Raw genomic sequence first — 5,729 nt, 5'->3', positions numbered from 1 at the left:
AACACAAACCACGTGCGCATCCATGATTTCAAGATAACCTTAATTGGGGTTAGTATCCAAAATAGTCACAAATTCACTTGCAAACTACCACACAACAAATCCAGAACTATTTCCCACAGTTTATCTTAACCAGAATAAATCAAGGACCAACAACAAACAATAAAAGATCAAGAACAACTTATATGCAATAAAGGTATGAGAGAGAAGAAATCTTCCACATAAGACAGCTATAAAAACTTAAGCATAAATAAGCAACACCTTTAAATACAAATAAAAAGGGTTGAAGGTTCATTGCATAGTGGGCTCAGATTCGTCTTTCCTCGATCATATAACCTACCCCCATCATCTCTTATCACGAGATCAATCTGTTTATACAGTGGAGCTGCCCTGGTTATCACTCAACAAGAATGACCATCCAAGGGCAGAACAACAAGTATCACAGGATCAAAAACGATTGTAGAGACACAAGGGAGGATCCAACTTGATACCCACAGATGCCTCGATTGCTCAAAGGCACACATATTTCAGCCAAGGTTAATCATCATCGCCCTAGCACAAGTACCACAGATCAATTTAGCAAATCCAGGAGCGTAGCTATACGACCAGAGGGAATCAACTCAGTGGGCGTCGGGGTTGCGCCTGAACGCCGTCCAACCGGTGAGGAACCGCCTCTTACACCGCACATCCATGCCGTCGCGGGAGAACAGGGGATGGGGCATGAGTGAGAGGGAGAGGAGGGGGCGGCAAATCCAGGCAGCAGCTGCACGAGCACGTGAGTATCACAAGATGCATTTCATAAGTTGGGAATGGAAGCAAACATCATATTCGTAATTCCTTTATGAGCACTCCATATCTACAGATTTTTTCCAAAATGAGAGTTCAGAAAGCTACCACCTTCAGCCTCCTAATTTGTCAGAGAACAGCATTTGTTAGTTTTGAGAAACCAGGAAAAACAAAGAAACATTAGGCACATTTGAATAAACATGTCAACAAAATGAGTGATATAGATAGAAAAACAGCAAAACAAAATTCTGTAAAAAGAAACACTAGTATATCAATATGTATTTCTAAAACTGATATATTATCTTGATAACATGTTTATTTTCTATCCAAGGCTTGACTGTAGCATGAAAATACACCATGGTAAATTTTGAGAAAGATCAAGCTTCAATTTCAGGCTTTAACCACTTGGTCACAAATTTCAGGAAAAGGAAAGAAGACAGCCCAGCGGTCACAAGATGAATTGTGCCTGCTAGTTCGGAAACACCAATACACCTGAACGGAGGAACTTACTTCCTAAGCCGGTAATGCAACTTTACCGGTGCCAATGGCCCACACTGGTTCATGCATGACGACAACGTTGGTCCAGTCCTTGATCTTGTCTGCAAATAAAACAATCATCTCAGCCTACACATTTCAGGTGACAAGATATTCTATACAAAATCTGCGTGCATTGGTTGCGGAAAATAGGAATGGAAAGCAAAACATGTGGATTTATCTAACAATCAACAATAGATGAGAGCAATTTGTGATGGAACTATTCAAACGAAATTAGCAATGCCAAATTACTCACAATGGAAGTTACTTTGAGTTTGTTCCTTCACATTAGTGTTAAAGTATGTCAAGAACTGACGCGAAGTAAAATTGTCAATGAAGGTAAAAGTTTCTGAATGAATGAAAGTAGCTAGGTTTTGCAAGCATAAAGTCCCTTGCCAGTAAATTAAACCCGCAATACACGGACCATTCACCAAAACCATCAAGATCAACGCTAAGAGAATTAAAAAGAATATAAACACAATGATACAAACAATTTGAAGGAAATCGGTGTATATTCACAAACTAAAGGTTAGTACCAGCAATTGCTTATGTCTGTACAGCGACAACTTCCATGGTTGATCTAGATTCTTGCTGCTCGAGAGTCTCACCAACACTTGCAATGACCTTCAAGCCCTAGGCGAGTGCATACTTTCTGTGCAATAAATTGCCAGTCAAGAAAGGGCAAACAATGGTTAGCACTGAAAAGTTTTTAAATCAGTCAGGTCATTGAAATTATTTTATAATACAAAATCAACTGCAATGAATTATCCACCAAATATATTGCAGGAAATCCCCTTCAAAATAAGAGTGTCTTTTCCACAAAATTGATGATAGTATAATATTGTAGGTTTTTCTTCCAATAGTAGTATTTCATGGTTTGGTTGTTTATTGTATTTGCAGATGAAAAGGCACCTGATTTATGAGCACATGATATGATACGAAAAGATACTGCAGCATACCTCACTTGATTGTCCCAACAAGCTCCTCCTTTCAGAGAAACTTCCTCGGGCTGCTGGTGGTGGCCACGGAGCAATTAGAGTGAGGGGAGAAAGAACTGCCAGATGGACATGTACAAAGAGGTTGAGCAAAATCTACACATACATGAATCTCACTCAGAGGAAATTTACCAGATTTAGAGCTGCAATTTTTCCTCGTACATCTGGGAGCAGAGAGGTGGGAGAGGGAGGTGGAGGCGAGGCGTGCCAGCCGGGATCTCGATCCAACTCTGGCCGGCGAGACCACCCCGCCCCAGGGCGCCTACCTCCTCCTATCCTCCCTCTGCATCTTCTCTTCAGTAGGGACGCATCAATGGGGATCGAGAGATCGGGGCAACGAGCAGCCGGCCGCCGGAGGCGAGGTCCAGCCCCACCATTGAAACCCTAGCGGGGGAAATCGATGGGGGCGGCCGCATGAGGCGAGGAAAAGTAGATCGACGCCATGAAGCTGGTAGAGCTCGTCCAGGAGCAGCCATGTGTGTGTTGGGCGACGCCAAAGCTCACCGGAGCGGCCGGAATCGGCCGGCGACCGAGGCGGCGACAGTGGGGATTGAGAGAGTAGGCAGGGGGCGAGAGGAAGAGAAAGGGGCTGCGCGAGTGCGGGAGAGAGGCGGATAGGGTTTCTCCACGGGCGGCACGACAATTTATACGCCTGTATGCGAAATGACGGAAATGCCCTCGGCGGGGCAGGCTATTTACGCGCAGTGGCACGAAACAGGAGTAACTATTCATTTCTATAGTGCCAGCCCCAGATCCGACTGCCCAGCTCTTCCATGCGCTCGATCGGACGGCCGGAAACCCATCAAGCAAACGCATCCGACGGTCGAGAGTGCCTGAGCTCTGAGAGAGCTTGTAGGAACATTCATCTCTTCATATTGGATGTCCTAATGACTTTGTTTAGACACGGTAGAAGATGGCTCCATGCAGTGTTTTTTTCGACGCCGGTCGAGGCAAACTTGCAGCATATATAATCCAAACTGACATGTTGACAATACACAGTATGTATGTATGTCCTTATTTTTGCGGGAAACATAGAGCTTTATTCAATCATAAGCGGCTCCAGCGCGATCAGCCATAAGGCTCATCACTAGGAAACCGGGAGGAGAGTCCATCCAACAATCAGTCACTCCCAATGTGCTAGCATGCTTTGCACAGAGGTGCGCTGAATTGTTAGCTTGTCTCGATATATGATGAACATCAAAACTAAGGAAAGTTGAGGCTAGCCCTTCAATTTTGAGAAGAATAGGCGCTATGACAGAGCGCGAAAATTGTCGTGAGTTTCAAAGATGTACCAGCTCTAGACAATCTACTTCGAGCACCACTCGCGAAAAACCTCGAAGCTTGCCAAAAATAATTCCGTCTCGTAAAGCCAGGGCTTCTGCGATGAGCGGATCCGTGACATGATGGTGCGGCTTGCTCCAGGCAGCAACGAAGGCGGATGAGGTTCGAGCAAGGCCCCCCGCTCCGCTTCTGTTTTCAATCAGTGAGACGCTAGCGTCTGTGTTTATCTTGAGCCACTCTAAGTCGGGTGGTCTCCAACCATAACCAGGTATGATCCTAGTATGTTCTTCGGGAAGCTCCAACAGCATTAGGGCTTCTTAGATCCGCTTCAGGGACTGGCCTGGATGCAAGCTCTCTTTGTCATGTGTTATGTTATTACGAGAAGTCCATATAGCCCACATAACAGTGATGAGCTTCGGCCGGTCCCCTTCATTGATGCGTGTGTCACACAAAATGTCCTTGCACCAAGTGATCGGATGTAATTGTGGCAGTTTGACATTTAGCCATTTCCTAGCTTCTATCCAAAAACTTTGAGCATGGGAACACTTAATGAGAGCGTGCTCCATGTCTTCGTCTGCACCCTTGCAGATTTTGCATCGGGCCATAGTTGCTATATGCCTGTATTTCAATGTTGATTCGACCGACAAGATGCCGCGAAGAACCCGTCACCAAAAGACGCGGACTTTGGGTAGCACCTTGAGCTTCCATAGCCGAGTCCATAATTGTTTGTCATTCTCTGAAGATTCAGTAATCATCCCTTCCCCTGGAGCCAGCTGCTCGTTACGGGTCATCAGAGCACGATACGCAGATTTTACAGTATAGGATCCCGACCTTTCATGAGCCCACGCCCAGAAATTGTCGCCACCACCCTGCCGGAGAGGTAGGTTCAGGATTGCATCCGCATCAGGTGGTGTGAAATTACTCCTTATAAGATCAACTTTCCAGCTCCAGTTGTCTGTATCGATAAGGTCTGAAACTATGTAAAGGTTGGCGCTCCCGATCTGAACCGAGGGCTGCAGAGAAAGCTTTCCAGGTAGCCACCGGTCAGTCCAATTTTTCACAGAAGTACCATCACAAATTCGCCATAGCAAGCCGGCTTCTAGTGCCTTCCTCCCAGCCATGATACCCTTCCATGTTGTGGAGGCGTTTCATGGCACAGAAGCACTCATAAAATCAGAATTTGGGAAATAGCGTCCTTTTAGAACCCTAGAGCACAAGGACTCCGGATTTGTCATCATTCTCCAGCCATGTTTGCCCAAAAGCGCAATGTTGAAACATTCCAAGTCGCGGAAACCCATTCCTCCTCTGATCTTGGGAAGTGATAAGGACTTCCAATCTATCTAGTGGAGAGATTTGCGATCAATGGAACTGCTCCACCAATATTTTGCCATCGGCGACGAGATGCTCTTGTAGACTTTTTTGGTTAACTTGAAACAACTCATTGTAAATGTTGGAATGGATTGGGCAACTGACTTAAGCAAGACTTCCCTTGCCGCGCAAGAAACCAAGCGCTCAGTCCCGCCATTCATCCTCGACCGCACCCGTTCGCCAATGTAGGCAAAGGTCCCGGAAGTGATCCGACCCAGTGCAGTCGGCAGGCCCAAGTATCTCTCGCTGAAAGCCTCGACCGAAACGCCCAAAGTTGCTTTCAGGGCAGCTCTAACCGGATCTCGCGTGTTTGGGCTGAATAAGATGGAGCTTTTGTCCTTGTTCACACTTTGGCCCCGAGCACAATCCATAAGTATCCAGTATATGGTTTAACCTAGCAGCACTCTCCACCTTTGCATTCATGAAAATGAGACTGTCATCTGCGAATAGCAGATGGTTTATCCAAGGTGAGTGGATGCTAACCCGAATTCCTCTGTCTACCTGAGCTCCACCAAAACTGTTGAGTAGAGTTGTGAAGCCTTCTGCACAGAGAAGAAAAAGGTAAGGTAACACCGGGCAGCCTTGTCGCAACCCCCTGGAGGGGGTGAAGAATGACAAGAGCTCACCGTTCACGCGAACTGCAAATCGGACTGACGAAACACACTTCGAAATCAGCCGAACAAAGGAGTCCTGATCAACCCGCGGCGCAGAAGTTTCTGCTTCCATCGGCAAAGAAGAGACCAACTCTACTTGACGGCCCGCTCCCCC

The 5,729-nt window shown here is 46.2% G+C and overlaps 1 long non-coding RNA gene across 4 annotated transcripts; it reads right to left on the bottom strand.

Annotated features, from left to right (window-relative positions):
* Nucleotides 1–219: 219 nt before the first annotated feature.
* Nucleotides 220–2,909, bottom strand: LOC119326744. 4 transcript variants are annotated; one of them, XR_005158140.1, is made up of 4 exons: nt 2,445–2,909; nt 2,277–2,371; nt 1,854–1,969; nt 220–1,382 (listed from the first exon to the last, which is right to left on the bottom strand). It is a non-coding gene; the product is annotated as an uncharacterized LOC119326744 (long non-coding RNA). The 4 variants fall into 4 exon arrangements; XR_005158142.1 differs by having other exon boundaries at nt 2,277–2,329; XR_005158141.1 differs by having other exon boundaries at nt 2,277–2,326.
* Between the last annotated feature and the right edge of the window lie 2,820 nt (nt 2,910–5,729).

This window comes from Triticum dicoccoides, chromosome 6B, assembly GCF_002162155.2.
Source record: "Triticum dicoccoides isolate Atlit2015 ecotype Zavitan chromosome 6B, WEW_v2.0, whole genome shotgun sequence".
Classification (NCBI taxonomy): domain Eukaryota; kingdom Viridiplantae; phylum Streptophyta; class Magnoliopsida; order Poales; family Poaceae; genus Triticum; species Triticum dicoccoides.
This window is presented reverse-complemented; position numbering and strand designations above follow the sequence as displayed.